Source organism: Melozone crissalis, unplaced genomic scaffold (assembly GCF_028551555.1).
Source record: "Melozone crissalis strain CALT ecotype California unplaced genomic scaffold, PUWL_Pcris_2 ptg000004l_1, whole genome shotgun sequence".
NCBI classification, from domain to species: Eukaryota; Metazoa; Chordata; class Aves; order Passeriformes; family Passerellidae; genus Melozone; species Melozone crissalis.
This window is the reverse complement of record NW_026535782.1, coordinates 40429513-40448238: the sequence shown is the minus strand read 5'-3', so window position 1 is coordinate 40448238 and position 18726 is coordinate 40429513. Positions and strand designations below refer to the sequence as shown.

The 18726-nt window shown below is 46.1% G+C and overlaps 1 protein-coding gene across 3 annotated transcripts in view; it reads right to left on the bottom strand.

The window, feature by feature from the left end:
- TCF20 (transcription factor 20) overlaps positions 1 to 18726 on the bottom strand; it is a 128878-nt gene that overhangs the window by 78760 nt on the left and 31392 nt on the right. Inside the window, exon 1 of one of the 3 annotated variants that reach the window (XM_054272472.1) lies at positions 1533 to 1573. The exons of the other annotated variants lie outside the window; for them this stretch is intronic. The gene's annotated coding sequence lies outside the window, so the exon portion shown is untranslated. Of the gene's footprint in view, positions 1 to 1532; positions 1574 to 18726 lie in introns of those variants that run through there. 3 annotated transcript variants of the gene reach the window in all.

Here is an 18726-nt window from a genome sequence, read left to right as displayed (position 1 = left end):
TTGCTTGACAAGAAGCTGTCATGGGCATGATTTTCTTTGTCAAGCAGTCAAAATATGTATGTCCATGTAATGTAAATCAGTGTACTTATGTCAGTACTGGAAAATCAAAAGGGGTTTTGCCCCTTTTGTTGCTGGTGTTTTTGATAAGTGAACCAGTACAATATCTGAGTCACAGGTTAAACTAGATGTTCAGACCAGCCCATCAGCTGTTGTCGCAGCTGAGAACCCAGTCTCTGGACTAAAATCTGTAACGCCACAGGTGCACAGGTGGTGGCCCTCTCCACAATCATGGCAGGTCAAAAAGAAAAGTCATATCTTTATGGCTAAATATTTTACAGCGGGCTGTTGTTGCTAGGAGAGAAAAGGATAGCAATGTTTTTGAAGCTTCTTCTTCTTGCTATCTGTACCATGCAGGTCTACAGTCATATGTGCGACTTGAACTCTCAGCCAATTCCTTAAACTTGGCTTCTGCTGCAGGGAGAGAAAGGACAGGACTCCAACAGAGGCACTGGCTGTGTAAGGCCCTTGGGGCTTAACTCTGCTGTAGTGGGCAGGGAGAGGCATGGGCTTCCTCCACTGTGATAAACCAAGGCACTGGCATCACTCTCTGTAGCTTAGGTGCAAATCTGTGATCTTCTTTCTCTCTCTGTGCACAAAGAATGAAGCTGATAGTGAAGCTGACATCTAAATCCTCAATATTGCACACCTGAGATAACCCCAGGTGGTTTTGTTTTTCAAACTCAAATATACAAGAAGGGAGAAAGACAGAAGGATTTCAACCCTTGTCAAACCCTGTCGCCAGCTCCCTGAGTTACAGATCTATGAACTCCTACATGGGATGAGGGCTCTTTGCTTTTATCTCCCTGTGCAGTGTGTGTCCTCAGCCCTTTGCAAATAGATGTTTTACCCTCTGAAAAGGAATAGAGGGGGGAAAGAGAGCATGAGCACAGGGGAGAGAGAGAGAGCGAGAGAGAGCGAGCATGAGCAAGAATGCTGTCTGCAGATGTCAATCAGGACTTCAGTCTAGGTCTAACCTGCCAGTCCTGCAAAAGGAGGATACATGAATTTTCTAGTTGGATAGTCAGTGTCATCAAACAAGAAAATTGTGAGGTTTAGATTGTAATGCAGTCTCACATTCAGTAAAAAGGCCTTATACATGGAGATAATGTGGGACTGAGGAGCCTATTCCTAGCACCTTAAAAATTAAAATTTCACTACTACAAATAACCCAAATGAAATGGTCAAAAATAGTACAGCATTTCAGACCATTCTTGTACAGCATGGTAGTATTTGGCATGGGGAAAGTGATTGTAGGTAGAATACTGTCACGTTTGGGGAAAGCTTTCTCTGCATTTAAAAAAATTATATGAAGGAAAATATTCTTGGTAATGAAGTCTAATGATTACATGTATATGGAGTGTCATCTCTATCTTGGCGTTTAACAGAAATCAACTCCCCCATGCCAACACCCTCCCCTCCAGCCACCCACCCTGATATTCTTCTTCACCACTTCCCACCCATTAACCCAGTACCTGCAGTGCAGTGTTCAAGTGGGACTGGCGGAGCTGCTGCCGCTGTCATCTCCTCGGAGCTGGCAGTCACCTGCCAATCTCGCCCCCACTTCCTCCTCCCTCCTGCTCCCCCCCACCCCTCGTCAGTGCAGCTTTCCCTGGGGATAGATCTCTCTCCCCCCCTCCAGCAGCCTCACAAATAACTACTGTTAACTCAGTAATATCCCCCTCCACGGTTTTTTAATTACCAGCCGTCCACAGGGCACATACAGGGAGCAACGGGCCGCAGAGGCGGGCTAGCAACAGGGCGTCCGGGAGTTTGGGCTGATGTGGGCTTCAGCCCAGAGACGGCTCCGTGTGCTCCGGCCGCACGGCAGGGCCGCCACAGCAGCCTGCAAACCCCCGCCAGCAGGGACACTGCCGCCCTGGGCACGGGCACACCTCATGCCACTGTGCTTGGGGACGGGGGACTCGGTCCTGCCAGGGCCGGTGTGGAAAGCTGCCCCTGCAGGACAAGGGAATGCTCTGCCACACCAGCTCAGGAAGCATCGTCCAGGACAGCATTTGTTTACACGGTATTTTAAATGGGAACCAGAAAAAGGGGGGGAGGGGAGAAAAGGAAAAAAAATCAGGTGCATTTCTGTTTGTGTATCTTCACCAAATACATCTCTCTTTTCACATATGAAAAGGCCTTTTTCTTCCCTTTGCAAGACAATAGTCTTATTTCACCTTTTTTTGTGTGAAAATTCATCGGTCTGTGGCCTGAGGCTTTTTCTTAGCCTTTTATTAAATGGACACGGCTTACTGAACTTTCAGACAACCTCTCCATCTAGTATTTGTTTGTTCACACCCATTTACACTCTCTTGATTTTTAACAGGTCTGAATAAGGCTTATTTTTTTAAACACTTGGTTAATGAAGTTTTATCTGAATAGTCATAAGCCTATTAGTGCTCAAGTTGTGCATCGAATTCCCCCTCCCCCCTAGAGGTTAAACAAGACCAGAAATCCTTTTGTATTTGAAATAACACGCTGGGAAGAAAAGAAGCAAAGAAGGATAAAAAGCCCAAGCCCCCCATTAGATCCCTTTTAAATCAAAAAGAGACACTAGAAAAGGGGCATAACGCAAGGCACTTTCCCCGTTCCCCCCTCTTCATTCTTCTCCTCCCTCCTTTGTAGGTCACCTTTACTATGAAGACGTTGATGCTTCAAGTCTTCATTTGCTTAAATAAAGGAGTAAGTTCAACACCCCGATCAGATAACCACTGTACCCCTGGCAGGCAATGAACGGGAAGGGACATCCAGGGAGGGAGGCACCCTGCCTAAAGGCAAGCACTGGGTCCTCAACACACGAGTGGGACTGGGGGGTCTTCCCTGGGAAACAGCAGGCGTTTTTGGAGGAGGACAAGTTTGACAGCATGGCACTGAAAATGCTGGGCTCGAGTGGAAGGGGAGGAGACAGACATGCTGTACTGAGGGATGGCCCTGATGCTGGCCTCTGTACCCTGGGAAGGGCTGAGGGCAGCAGTTGAGGGGAAGAGCATGGCAGTCATGGCCTAGGAGTCCTTTGGCAGCTGCCCCTCCATCCCAGGCAGGGCATCCTGGCAGACGAGAGAGCCCCCGCTCCCCTGAAATAAACAGCAGCCTTCCCAATGCTTCATTAAACTAACACAGCTTCCCGCCATTGCCCCGGCAACCGACACAGGCCTCCTGTTTGCCAGCTGGGGGAATTAAAGGAAGCCTGGCAGCCAGCCCCTGGCTCCTCCAAAAGCTCCCCTTACACAGTCAGAAAGCATCCCCTGGCAGGGGAGGGGACCAGGTGGCTCCCAAGGTGCCAGCTGAGATGGAGGAGTCCTGCCCACCCCCTCTTGCAAGCTACAGTCCCCAAGGAGCCAAGGACCCTGCCACTGCCACGAGCACTGCTGCTGGAAGGCAGCACAAAGCTGGAGGGCTCACCAAAATGGTCCCCAAACTGGAAAAGGACTGAATAACCCCTGCATGGTCCAATAGCACAAAGGTGGACGCTACTCCCCTCCACAGCATCACCTCTATCCAAATGTGATCAATAGTTCACTTTAATTAGCAACACATCCCTCTTGCTGCCGATCCACCAGCTGAGTGAACAAAATACATCCTCTCTTGTCCCTGGTTTGCATCCTTTCAACCCTGGTTTTCCTCCTCTCTCTTAAACTACATTTACTGTGGGGTAAGCCTCAGCATGACCCCCACTCCCCTCAGCCCCTTGGTGGACACAGAAGGTGCCACAGACCAGCAGCTGCCCCTCCCTTTGCTGCTCACTCTTGGACAAAGCATTTCAGGAAAAGTTCCACATGGAGCTGTGTTGTACCAGCCTCTGGACACCCTCCTGCTCTTCCACCTGTTCTCAATCCATCCATTCAAAGCAAGTAGATGGGCCCTTCAGCCAAGGCAGAGACACCCCACCACAGCAGAGGAGCCCTGCCCAGATCCCAAAATCAGACCTGTTGGGCTGGCGTAGGTGCAACATACCAGCTGCTTCCAGCACCTTTTTCCCACCACTGTCCCAGGCCACTGAAACCACAAAAGAAACTTGGCAAATTGGTGAGGAGAGGGAAACATCTCACTTCAAAACAGCAATGAATGAAGCAGTACTATTCACTTGCTCGGGCATCCACATCTGTTTTGTCCTGTTTTCCATGACTACTGGCTGTGAGCAGAGGTCTCACAGGGAAGAGCATTAAGTATTTATTCCAGCTCTTGGTTTGTTAGCTTCTGATGCCACCAACATGTTTCGATTCTGCTTGAAAAACTACACTGCCTTTTTTATTTTTAATCCAGGGATCCCAAAACAACCACACAAAGGTACCTCCAATCTCCCCAACAGTAGCCTTGCTTTCTGTAGCTCTGCAGCACACATTTCATAAAAAACTTAACTCTATATGGAGAGACTCATTTTCAGTCCCACCTCTGAACAACCTATGCCCTTCTTCTCTCTTATTCTGTGATGATATTTAGCTTTGTGAAATACTACTTAGCTACATTAGGGGGAAAAAAGGAGGAAAATAAATTAGTACATTCCAGATTCTGGCCACAGCTCTGCATTGCATGAGGAAGTGGCACATGGAAAATGTGGAGCTGTTTATAAGCATTCAATAACACTCTCCAGCAATCTTGCAGGGGCAAACATAAAGGTAGTCCAAACAGCCTTACAAAAATTAGCTCAGCGATCCCATCTCAGTGACAGAATACAGCACTGTAGTTAAAGGTGTCTGAGCAAATCTTGAGCAGAGGGAAATAGGGGTAGGGTAATACAATCAAACACCTTCCTTCAGTGCAAAGCTCTCAAAAAGAAGTGTTACAGACTGTGAAAGGGGCATCTTTAAGGTTAAAGGGACTATAAATTATAGGGAAGAATACTGCTTTATCTTTGATGAGGGATGTAGAGAAAAGGGGACACTTTCCCCTACTTGCAGGGGAAATTAAAAGGGAAGGTGTGTGTGCAGACCACTGCAGGTAATCACCATTGGACTGGGGAGCCTGGTAAAAAGTTGTAGGCCTGTCAGTGGTCCTGGTTTGGCCCTGTCTCCTTCTCTGAAAGTTTTTTATATTCTCACCTGGTGTGGGGCTCTGACCTTGCAAAAAATCCCATATACACACATACACAGATAAAAAAAAGGCAGGTTCCTATTTCTTAATCTTTTCTTTACAGCAATAAAAGTCAGATCCTGGAGGTTTAAAACCAAATACTTTCCCCAAAAGAAAGTCAAATTATGTTTTTATTTGGTGGGGTTTTTTCCCCTTCAGGTATTGCCAGGGTGTGGAAGGAGAGGTGGCTGACAAGTCCTGAAGCAAAGAGAGACCTGCAGCAACAATCTGGACTGGTCTATGCCCTGTCCCCACCTCTCCAACTGGGAAGCACTTGCAGCCTGCTGTTGCCAAACCTACTTTTATTTTTTCCATTCTCCTCACTAATTAAACCTTCAGTCAGGTCTGTCTCTCCTCCCACCTGGACTAGTTCAACTCCCTGCTTTCACATTATTTTTCATTCTTCTCCAGACCCAGGAGATTTAAGTTTCTCAAGTCTTAAAGTTCCCGGAGGATGGGGTGGGTAAGGAGCGGTCTCTCGGCTCAGGCGAAACACGGTCCCCCTCTGGCTGCCCTCCTCTGGGAATGGTTTTCCGAGCAGAAGAGATCGCTGTCAGCGAGCCAAAGGCGCGCAGGGCTAGGGGAGGTGCAGGTCTCCGTGTGCACACCGCGTCCTCCTTCCTCACTGCTGCCATACATGATTAATCATCCCTGAGACACGCCTGCTGCTTCCCTCTGGCTCTCCAACAACCACAACAGCGGCGGCAGCAGCAGCTGAGAGCACAGAGACCTCCTCAGGTTCCCGGCCCCAGCCCAGCGAGCGATTCCCAGCGGGGACCTCTGATCCTCGCACTCATCTCTCCCGCACATGCCGGTCCTGCCTCACGGCCTCGCAATCAATCGTTCCCCTCCCCCCATTTTCAAACTCGGCTCATCTCCCACCCCTCCCCCACCCCCCTCCATCTGTGTCTAATTGCATTTCATCTGTAGTCATTCTCTGGAAAACTCACCGGGAAGGTGTCCAGGAGACTAGCACAAGCTCAAACACGCGCTTGACACGGGGAGCCGGGGAGCAGCCCGCCGCTCTGCTGGGCCGGAGCCGGGGCCCGGGGGAGCTGGTCCTCCCAGCAGCCCAGCCCTCTCCTCCCTGCTCCCAGCCCCGGCGGGGGATGCGCTGCCTGCCAGCGGGCGGGGGGCTGGCAGCTGGAGAGAGGCGGCAGGCAGCCAGGAAGGGCCGGTGAGAGCCGCTGGGGCAGAGGTGAGGCTGCTCAGATGCCAGCTCCTGCTCCACCGCGGGAAGCATTTGCTCCCCTCCTTCCTCCGCCGAGCACCGTCGGCCTCCCCGTGGGCTCTGCCAAGCTCTGCCAAGGCCAGCGTGGGGCAAAGGCTGGGGAGAGGCAAGGTCCCACCCATACGACCTGCCCCCAGCGTAATCCAGAGGCTCCCCTGGCTTCTGGCTCTGCAGAACGATGTCCCCATCCCCACACAGGCACTCTCCACTTCCATCACCGATGTTCCTGCCTTGACCGGGGCACACTTAAGCCTGACAGGTCCCAGCTGTGTCTGGTATGGCACGTGCATCCCTGCTGGTCCCACAGTTCCACAGTCCCGCCCCATCACCTTGCTGCTGCTCTGATCCTGCACGGCCTCCTGTAAAATCCAAACATTTCCCGAGGGCTTGTTCACCCTGGGAAGGGAGCGATAAGCTGGGCTCCGAGCGGACGGCACACTGGGCACTGCACACCGACTCACGCTGTAGCCACTCTTACTCAACGCTGCCGGAGGAAGCAGCTCAGCTCTTAACTGCATATGAAAAATGCCCACACAGAAGAGTCAAGAACAGCGGGGGAGCCATAAACTCACACCCCAGCGTACTGCATGCCAACTTCCTTGCGTAAGTGCCCAGTGGTTTTACACTGAAAGCAAGGTTTCCTCCTGGAGAGGCAGACCCTGAATGTGGGCTATACTAAGGTTTCAGGCCTTGGGGAGAAGATCAGCAGCTCAAGGGCTGGGCACAGATCACAAGTTCATTTTGCATAGGCTGAAGCCACCTGACTTTACACATCACTGTTGGATAACATGGAGCTGTGGACTGACGCGTGGCTACCCAAAAGCCCAGCTTGGTTCTCAACAAGGGGAAGGTTCCCCACCTTTTCTACAAAGAGTCAGTCTTCCAACTGTGGGAGGATAGGGAATAAAATAGTAACCTATATAACACCACCTTCAGCTTTGTCCATTTGCTGCCAAAACTCTAAATACAAAAATTCACAGCTCAGATGAGGGTGACAGATTTATTTCAGTAGGTCGGTGACACAGACACAGACAAAACCTTTCCCATTTCTTCTTGCCATCAGCTCTACAAGCAGATCTGCTTCTATCCAGACTATCCAGAGAACAGTGATTACATCCAGGTAAATCCCAGGCTTTTCCTTTCACTTGATGCCCATTGACAATGGTTACCCACCAGAATCAGTTCAAGAGCTACCAACACAGAAATAAGCAACTGAATTACCACAATTAACAAGTTACCATTTGCCAGCTGAGTCACAGTAACACTGAATCAAGCAACCTCCTGACAGTCTAGGCAAACGTTTTAGTACTTACTGCAATGAAGAAAGATCACAGAGTCAAACTACTATAGCCCAGGTGATAATTTATAATCTTAATGTGGTAAATAAACTTGCTGGCCATCGTCTGTTCATATGTTTTGCTCTGCCATTATCACACGGCGTCAAATCTTGATTCCACCAAATGCCACAAGCCATGCATTCCTGCAGTACAATTGCAATGCAGTTTGCAGTGAAGATGCAAAAAACCCCTACATTTTTATCCTTCTAAACCCCTTCTCAAGACAATTATCCTAATGAAAAATGAAGCCAATTCAACACAAAAATATGTAAATATATCTTTAAATAAGCACAAAAATCATCCTGCCTTTTTCCTCATTCTTCCTGAGTACTGGACACTGCCCCAAGAATCTGAGAAGCCTGGGTTTAGTTCCCAGTTTTAATGCAGACTTTCTGCACCATCTCAAACCACACAACATAGTTCTTTATTAAGCTATAAAATGGGGACGCTACTACTTTTGACACAAAGCAAGGTGAAATACATGCACCAGTGCTTGTAAAAAGCTCTATACAAAGGAGAAGAGTTGCATAAATAACTAAATATAAATATACACGTCAGATTTACCTCTGCCCCAGAACTCTAACTCTGTAAGGTAGTCTACAGAAAAGGATATTTCCCATGCTGATGCTTTCCCATCTAAAGCAAATGAATACCTGTGAGAGAACAGACAGCACTCCATCTGCAGATGAATTTTACCTGCTTTCAATGCCAGTTCAGAGTCAGAACATGCTGGGAGTAAACAAAATCCATTACAAGACAAGAATTAATGATAAATGAGATCAACACATGGACTGAGGACCATTGAACAGGTTCTGCCATACCCAGCAAGATGACAGAAGCTACCATCACCCTTACAAATTCTTGCAGAGGTCAGCTGGGCAAGACAGAAACTTACCTGTTCTCCCACTGTGAGCGGCACTCTGCTCCGTGTCAACACACATCCTCCACACTGCAGAGGAAGTTTTTACTGGCATTATCTGAATGTATAGTTACAGTGCAATGACTGTCAACCCTGTGTCATCAGCACACAGTCCTCCTTATCAGAAAAGGGATGCACAATAGGGAAAGAGAATTACGTACACACAAGCAGTGTTTCTCTGATGCTCAGCATAAAAATCTAATCAAAATTGTACCAGAATGGTGATGTGAAAAGCACCCTGCCAAGTCAGTAATAAATATAAAATTCATATCTTGCATTTCCACAATGTATCACCTCTCATTCCGCAGTACTGTACACATTGTTGGGACTCAGATGAATCCCCAAATCAGAACAGATTTGTATTGGAATCTAACATTTCTGTTGGCTTGACATTCATTCAAATTACAGCCCTAAGCAAGAGTAGGATAACAGGCACTTAAAATGGCCCCTTGAATGCGGCAGCAGCCATTTTAAATGAGGCCCAACTCCCTCCAGCCACCAGACTGATCTTCCCTGAAGATCATCTCCCACCCACCCCTCACTCCTGAGCCCTGCATGAGGTCCTGTTTCCCCTTCCATCCCCTCTGTGGCAGAGGAAAGACTAAGTGGTCACTTTAGGGTGCATTAACAGCAGTTTCTCCCCAGTAGGCCCAATTGAGGATATCCTAAATCCAAACACAAACAATCTAATTTTGGAGACTGCAGCCACCAAAACCTGAGCAAGCCTCAGGTGTAAAGACAATAAACCCTCATCTTCTTGGCTTTCACCCTTCCCAAGCAATACCACTACATAGGTATTACACACAGCATCTGCAGAGATTAAGAACTCTGGAAGAGTTGAGCAATCAGCAATAGTAACAGCTTTTCCTTTTTCTGAAGACCTTGTGAACTAGGAGAAAAGTAGAGATGGCAAAGAGTGAAAAGTCATAGTCTACCTCCCTGTGGCTCATTATCTTAACACCCATCACTAAATCCTTCCTGACAGATGCATTTGCTAACAACTCTGATGGGAACACTGAGCAGTGCCATTCTTTCTTGTCCTATCAATATGGCTACATGACAAAAGTGCGCTGATTTTTGTCCCAAAGTTTCACTTCCTGAAAGACACATGCATAAAAGACAGAAGGTGTTAGAAACCGTGAGGAGCACTACAAGTGTTAATAGTAACAGGTACCTTAAGACATAAATGCTAATTGTAGTCCTTCAGGCATATCATACATAGTCACTGCATGTCTAAGTAGGACAAGCATCTTCTAAATGCTCAGCTAAGACTAAGGTGTCTAAACAAAGACCAGGTTCTCAGGACTGTTTAAAAGCCTTGAGCATTAGGTGTTCAGTTCTAAATTCTGATGTTGCCTCTAACAAGCCACAGGTGATCTCAAACTCCTCTGCCTCATCACTAGTGGTAGCACAGCTAACTCAAGACAGCAGTAGTGGAAATGCCTTGTAAGGTTTTCCTTCTGTCAGTAAGGTTTGGAGATCTTCATATTTCTCATAGTCATATCTATTCATTTCTTGGGGCACTGTCTAAAAACCAAGCTGGAAGAAAAAACCCCTTGGAAGCCATAATAATGTGAATGGCTTACGGTCAATTAAGGCAAGAAAAAAGGAGCTAGTAACACCTGGAGATGCTTCCGAAAAGAATTACATTATAAAGGCAGGAGTCTTCTGTATCTCCAACTACATTTATCTGCATCTACACTGATGAAATCAGGACAGTTATTTTACCTCTGGCAGCAGAAACACACCTGCAGCACATGCAAGAATCAGCTCCTGACATTAAAGAACACCCTAAACCCTTCCACAATGCCATTTAGCTTTACAACTAAACGATAAACTATGCATCATTTGTCTTCCTTTTTCTAGTATAGATAAGACCCTAGAACAGCATCACCTAAACTGTGGTCCACAGGTCACTGACAGCCTGTGAAGCATAATAGGCAGTCGGTGCAGTGCCCTATCTACAAACAACACTCTGCAAGCCACAGCACCCAGTAAAACTGCCTGTGCATTGCCCTGTGTCATTTTTCTCCCTATAAACTCTGCATGTTTTTATGCTTGCATGACAGATAAGCATTTACATCTACATGTAAACCATGGTCCAGAGGGCATCTGTTTTTACCAATGGGAAGAGACAATGTGAGACCCTTTCTGAGAGAACCAGCCACCACACCCAAACCACCAACATTTGGTACTCAGAGCCATTGCAGTGGCACAGGCACAGGAGATGCAGCATGCAATCTCTTGGAGAAGACTGTTGTGACAGAGCCACTCCTCTGCACAGGTGGGCACTGCTGGAAGCAAATAGCTGCACTTGCTGCATGTGCTTACTGTATTAGAGCCGACAATCCTCAAATTATTTTGGTTCCAACCATACCAGAAAGCTAGTATTTAACTCTGGGCTAAACCTGCTCAAAAAAACCTCATGACAAAATAGAAGGTTGCAGAAGAGCAACAAGTGCATTATCAAGAAGCAGAAATTATTTACCAACACGAAGACTAAAGAGGAGATCTCGCTAAGCAATGGCCAATGAGCCGGGACCCGAACTGCCTGCAAAGCTCTGAGAAGCACAAACTAAAAAGAGGAGGATCATTCAGTGCCACCTGAGCATTCAACACAACCTGACTGCTGCTGCATGGGGAAAAGAGGACAGATCACCTTAACAGGAGACATATGGCCTTGTCTTCTCAGGAAAACATTGGAAATGCAATCACTCAGGACAGCTAAAATGAAATTGAACACAAACACCAGAAAAGACATGGAAGGAAGTATCACATCCACTGGATTTTGATCATGCGTGGAGCTAGGTAATCAGATTAGTGGGGTGAGGGGGGTTGCTGCTGGCTAAAGGATATTTAATTCCACAGCTAAACTGCAACTTACTCTTCACATCCACCTTGCCTGTGCCTAACCAGGCTCCAGAGTGGGTCAGTCCCCATCACAGGACCAGGACTGTGACGTTCCTGTACCTACAGTGCAGTGAAAGAGGCTTCAGGCAGAACCTCCATTCTTGACTCTGCCAGGATAATCAAATAACCCTGCTGAATCAGACTGGTTGTTTGTTTTGCTTAAGATGTATTTACTTCAACAAGTAATTAATATTTTAAGTAGAAAAGGCCTTTGTTAAAGATTCACCACATTCACCCCTTTAATTAACATTTTAAACATTCACATTCATAGATTCATTTACACCTCCCACTTGTCCTTCAGCAATGCCAGAAAAGATCAGAGTTTACATTCCTGGTGTCTCAAAGATAAAAGAAAAAGGGAAAATAAAACCAAATCCTCCAGAAAACAGCAAAATCAAAACCTACATCAACCAAATTACCAAAAAAACCCAAACCAAACAAAAACAACCAAACCTAAACCTACCGGGTCTTCTATCCATCTCCAAAAAGAAGAAATGGTGTCCGAGCTGTTTAGAAATCTCTCCCTCTCACATGCAATACTGCAGCTGTAGGATGAATTAGAGGAGCAGCTTGGGTAAGTGGGGCATCACCAGCCACCGGAGGAGAACACCTGAGCCCCTCAACCTGGGCATGGGGCTGAAAAGTCTCACGCTGCAGCTCTGCACCCCAGTGTGGCCAATGCAGAGAGGTGTGGAGTGGCGGGATCTGGTCCCCCTAGCACCTGCAAGAGGGCCCAGATACTTCTGCTGTGCCCGCAGTGAACTCAGTGTACCCTGGTGATGGACAGGCACCACTGGGGTGGCAGGGATATTTGCATATGTTAATTGCAATGTCAAGGTGTTTGTGCCTGCCACACTCACTTCTTCAGGAGGAAACAGCAACGACAGGATTCGGATCTACCTGTGCCTGCTGGTGACGTCACAGGCAGCTATTTCCAGCCCTGTTGCCATGGAAACCACCAGGCCTCAGCACCAGTTAGCAGTTCAATATATAATTTACTTATTCTTTTTCACCTAAGTGATTAGGACTCAAAATACAGAAGCATCTCACACACCTTCAAATCGTCTGATTGTTTCATAGGAATTTCTCAAAGGTGAAAACCAGCCTGAAACAGAGAGCTGGACACTCTCCTGAGGGAAAGAAAACAGGCAAACAAAAGCCTAAACAAGATTTGAAAAAAATCACAACGCTTTTCCCCACTTCTTCCCCTGCTGTCTCAACTTTCAAGGAAACATTGTGGCTCCTGAAAGATTTCACAGTGCTGTCACCATCTGAAGGAAATGAGCCCACAGTGAAGGAGGAGATAAAAGCTTAACATAGAAGCTGCTACATCTGGCAGGGCCTTTGGTCCATCCCACCCAGGACACCACAGTCCCCTGTGTCCTCCAATGCCACTGACAGGGCAGGGCACCTGCCCCATCCTGTGCCAGTGGTGATGGGCCACACCAGGACACCCAGCAAGCCTCCCCTGGCTCCCATGAGTGACGATTGTGCATTAAGGAACAAGTCTCTCCTCCTTATTAATCTTAGCAGGAGTGGTTATGGGTGCTGCTACTCCACGCAGCACCTACCAGAGCCCTGGGGCAGGCAGCTGCTCCATCTCCACCTCTTCTTACAATTCAGGATTACAGTGGTTGCCTATATTTTCCACAACTTTCTTAACTAGTGCTGCGGTCAGAGGTGAGGTGATTTCTCTGCTTTTCCACTGCCTAATTAGTCACTGCAGAAGCTTATTCGAGACCTAAGGTTACAATTTAACATACTGTTTCATTGAGAGAAAAATAGAAATATTTTTACTGTGAGAATTTTCAAGCGCTCCATCTGCCTTCAGGTAGTTTCAAAGTATCAGTCTTAATGTTTTTTATTGTGCTTCATTATATTTTAAACCAGTATTTTTTAAAATGGGGAGTCTTTGAGAAGCAGCTGCTTTGTGGCTGAATCATGCAGTCTGGCAGAACAATAGGAACAGCAGCACTCCCCAGCCCCCCACCCCCGTTTCAACCCTGCATGGGCCATCCCACTCTTATTTCCCAAAACAAGTCATCACAAACCATCCCTGCTGCATCCCTTCTCCTCACCAGCCCTTCCTCACACACAGACTTGGCAGCAGGGAAAAGGGAACAACCACCACTGAGAACAATCAAACAAAGCTAAAGGCTTTATTGGGCACAGTTTTAAATCAGGCACATTATGCTCTAAACAGGAAAAGAAGACAAAAAATCCTCAGACAACAAACTTTTTGTAGCTACTTTTTGTTGATGTTTTAAATGCTTTACATGTTAGAAGCTGTCCTCTACAACACAGGACAATAATTTGAAAGCCAGCAGGACAAATTGGCAGGGGACTGTGCCAAGCTATTAACACAATAGTTTGAGGAAAATAAAACCTAATCCTCCCTTATTTTCTAGGGAAAGGAAGGTGCTATCAGACACCATTGTGACCTCGAAGAGCAAACTTTAGAGATCTTCCTACTCCAAATTGTTTAATGTGATAATCTAGATTCAGGTGCTTTAAAAAAAAATCCAATCCACATTTTGTCCTAAGTTTAGAAGCATAAGGGTAATGTCTGAAAAGTACAAATCAGATAATCTACAAAGCTAAGTGAACTGAACAAACCCTTTTCCTTATTCCATCCCTTTGCTTTCTTCCAACTCCTTGACTTAACCCACCTTTCTCCAAATCACTGCTTTCATTTGCGCTCCACTTCCTTTCCTTCTTTGATCTGCAGCATCTCCTTTCCTCTCACTTTTTGAATAATTCTTCCCATTCCTGCAGCTGAACACCGGCCTCCTGCCAGTACCTCTCAGTCTAAACTTCCCCTTTTTTCTGTCACTGCTCCCTTTCTGCCCCTTCATGCTCTTCATCCTAACTCTGCTAGGTCACCAGGTGTGTTCCCTCTTCTCTAATATTAAGATTCTTCTGCCAATATCAACTATATTAAACAAGCAGGAGCTACTCTGATTTCAAAGATAATGGAAATAGAAGATAAATTTACAAGTGACTGAGCAAAGGCCGCATGGCAAGTCAGTAGTATTGCACGGAATAAAATGCAGAATCAGGCTGATGTATACTGGGCCACTTCATAGTCTGAACTGGATCACAGCACTGACCAATTGAAATAGATTTATGTCAAGCCTAAACCAAAAACAGCCACTGGGGAAAAAAAAAGTGTTGTTTGGCTGTACATTGAAGCTATGATTAAAAAGATGATTAAATGTTTCTATTTTGGACCAAAAAAAAAAAAAAAAAAAACCCAACGCAACAACCACAAAAAAAAAAGCCTCAACCCAAACAACAAAGAATGTCTTTAAAACCCTTTTGCTACAGTAACTCATTTCACACTGGGAACAAGGCAAGAAAAACATGCTGCAGTGACTTTAGCAATGGGAAAATGACTGATACTTCGGACTGAGCTGACAGCTGACTTAAGAGTCATCACTAGGGCTAACATCTTCCTTCTCCCCACAGCCTCAGTGGTCTGGCATGTCTCAAAACTTGAAGGAAAAAAAAAAAACCTGCTGATTTCATGGGGAAGTAGCCAAAGAGCCTGTTTGGAGGATGAAGTCAACTACATATGGTTCTATTTATTTGTTTGTTTTGGGGTGGGGAGAGGGAGTCAGTGGCAAATTCTCAGCCCTAACAACCAGCTCACAATGAAAGCTTATGAAGTCAAGAGTTCCTCAAGGAAAAGAAACACTCTTAAAGTTTGTGTTTATTACATAAATGCCAACATATTTGCAAGATTCCAAAACTCGGGCAGCATCCAGCTTGAATGATTAAAGAGTATTTCTCCTTGAGGATTTGAATCCAGCCCAGATAAACTGCAATCCAAAACTGCCTTTGGACAGCAGGTCAATACAATCTACACAAAACCTCCTCTCTGTGTACAGAGGTGATACAAAACAGGTACACTAGGCAGGCCATGTCCTAATGCACACTTAGACCTCTGCACCACAAACCAAACTCAGTTGCATTTAAATCCATGACCAAAGATTTCTGCATTTTCTTTTAGTATGGAGAAGAAAAATATCTCCCTAAGAAACAAAAATATCCCTTTCTTTGTGCTTTATGAATGGGAATTGACATTAAAAAAGGCAGGAAATGAGGTAAGGTTGCTTTTTTCCTCGTTTTCTGTATTATGACCATGATGCATACATTCATTTCTACCTTTAAGAATATAACCACATACTCATATATAGCTGCATCTCATCCAAGCACTGGTCACTTGGGAAAACTTAGAAATTCAAGAATTCTGTGACTCTGATCCTACAACCATTACCAGTTGGGAGCTAACATACATTTCTTTTTTTTGTTCATCCTAAAGCTTTGAATTATAATTTGCTCATTAGCCTAATAAATATCTCATCCTTGTGTGGCCCATAACAGCAGAAAGAGCAGTTATTATAGCAGTTCCCCACTGCAGCAGAGGAAGCTTGTCTGACCTCAGCATCCCCCAGCACCTTAAGCAAACATGGATCCAGTATAGCCATGATACTCATGGAGCTTTCCTGCTAGCCCAGACAAAGGAAAGCAAGAGCTGTGACTCTTCTCTCTCCAGAGTGCACAGAGACTTTTCTCCAGTCACAAGAGAAAAATTCCATCCCCAGAGGTTTTCTCCATCTGCTCCGGGTAAGAGAAAATTAACAGTCTGTGGCACAGGGGCAACATGTGCTGTAAAAAAGGTTCACTAGCTCAAGTGCTTTGGTTGTGCTGAACATTTCAGTTGTGACCAACATAATTTCCTGTCATTCCACTTTTCCCAAGTTACCTCTACATCTGTCCTGGATCTGTGTGAAACTCCTGTTTATACTTGCATAAGAAACTAAGAGATATTAACAGTAAACAGATTTTTATTTATTTCTAAAAAGCTTCTCAATGAATGACACCAAAATAATGAGTCTGGTCTCGTGAATTTTTTTTGGTTGCCAGGGTTTTTGTTTCCTTTCCTTCTTTTCCCACCTAGGTTTTTGGTTGGTTTTGTTGTTGTTGTTGTTGGGGTTTTTTTGGTTTGGTTTTTTTTTTTTGGTTTTTTGTGTTTTGTTTTTTGGGTTTTTTTAAAGAAAAGAAAGCTGAGATTGTGGTTTTGATTCTGTTGAAAACTCCCCTGGCCCATGCCCAAAACATATGCCTGATGAGCAGAACGATGACTCTCCCAAATGTACTAAATGGGGCAATTTTGGGACCTCTTCCAAAATCTCTTTCCATCTGTCCATCTTCTGCCCAGCAATTCATCATCTCCCCCAAATCTCTAACTCCACTGCATGCATTCTTCTGCCCTGGCATTGACATTTGTCTCTGTCCCACATTAACCCAGTCACATCCCACCTCTGAGCAACACCTTTGCTCTTCCTAGAGCTGTTTCCTTTCACAGACACGACACCAGCTAAATTCTCCAGTTTACCATTCCCAAAGCCAGGCATCTCTGGGGCAGAACCCACTGCTGGCAAAAGCAAGAGGGATAATTCTATGTCACAGATCTTTGTTTTCTGCTGCAAAAACAGGCATCAATCAAAAAAGCAGAGGCATCAAGTTCTGTCTCTCCTACACCAGCTCACACGAGCTCCAATAGTTCACTTATCCCATTTCTCTTTAGGATTCCTTTATAAGCAAGGGTGAACCCTGTAGCACCATTATCTGAACTAATCCAGCCCTGCTGAAATCCCATCATTTGCCTGCACAGAACATGGAAAGAACTAACACTGATCTTAGACTCGCGACTATCAATGGTCCCTGTACACTAGAGAGTTAAGCATTAATATTGCACATGCCCAGAAGAGGTGGCAGAAAGACTCTTCTGCTTGCAGCAGGTGGGAGACCTGCAATTTTCCTGGGAATCGGGCTTTTTCCTTTAGCCTTCTGATTTACAGAGCAATCAATAGGTTTCTGCCCATTGCTGCCACCCCCTTTAGTTTCAGAATTGATGGGCGGCAGCGCTCCAGTGCTATTGTGTTACAGACAAACTGCGAAATGCCACCGAGGCGAGTGCTCGGCTGAGTCACGCACAGTCAGCACAACACAAGGGGCCGGCAGGGTTGGAAAGCTCTGCACGGACCTGACCGTGCCAAGGCATCCCGTTCCCACCTGTCAGCAGCCCTTGCCAATGCCGCTTCTTGCCCCGCAGAGGTTTTGACAGCAAAAATTATTCTTAGTTCTCTCTCCCTCTCGCACATGTATACACATACACGCGTTTCATCGGATCACTTCTCAGCCTGCAATAGCCTTATCACACCCTCATAAAGCTGGGAAGTACTATTAAATGGGGATAACAGGAGAGGGCAAGGCAGGAAGCAGACGAGTTAGCTAAATGAGCTGAAAACAAGTTGTCAGATAACACGTCAAGACAATCCAAGTCTTCTTGTGCTTCTTCTGCTGAGGGGGCAAAGAAGCCCCTCCTGCCTCTCTTCCCCCAGCACATTCCCCTGACTAGATCTGGCTGAAAAACGCTGTCTTTACTTGGCTACTTTACCACAGCATACTTGCAGCAGTAACAAGGAATGCAGGAGACAACCGGGACCATTCCATTCGGTAACTGTGCTGATCTCTATCTACACCAGCCTATCACAAAGCCATGCCCTCATGAACAACCTGACCCCTGCAAGCCAAATGCCAATACTGCTCCATCTCCGGGCCATAGATTTCAACTCCAAATGGTGAACAGCACCGAGTAAGTGCAAGCCTGCTTTCATTCAGGTTCTTCCATCTTGTTCCCTTCCCCCAGTTCAGTCAGAAGGGGTTCAAGCCTAATTCCTGCCTTCCTCATCAGATGCCCACAGCCAGAGCTTACAAGGGGAAGCTCTCCAGCACATCCTCTTCTGGAGGTGCAGAGAAACTAAACGACATCATCAGCAGATACAGGCTTGGTTTGAACCACAGCAAGTTGAGTGAGTCCTCATCCACCTTCCTTCCAGTGGGATGGCCTATCTTCTCCCCTTTCCTGAACTGCACATGTTCTAAATGATACTGCAGCCACACCACTGCCAGGACCACTCAATACAAACCTGCAGCTTGAGAAACAACTGTTCAGTGCATCATACCAATAAGTACCTGGTTCATAACTTGACACCCAATCCTGCCCTTTCACCTTCCAACATCTTTTGAAGGCATTTTCCAGGAACAACTTACAACAAACCAGCTTTCAAAGTCAAACAGACGTAAGAATGCCTTAATTACACTGCAGAAGGTGACACACCTTTTCA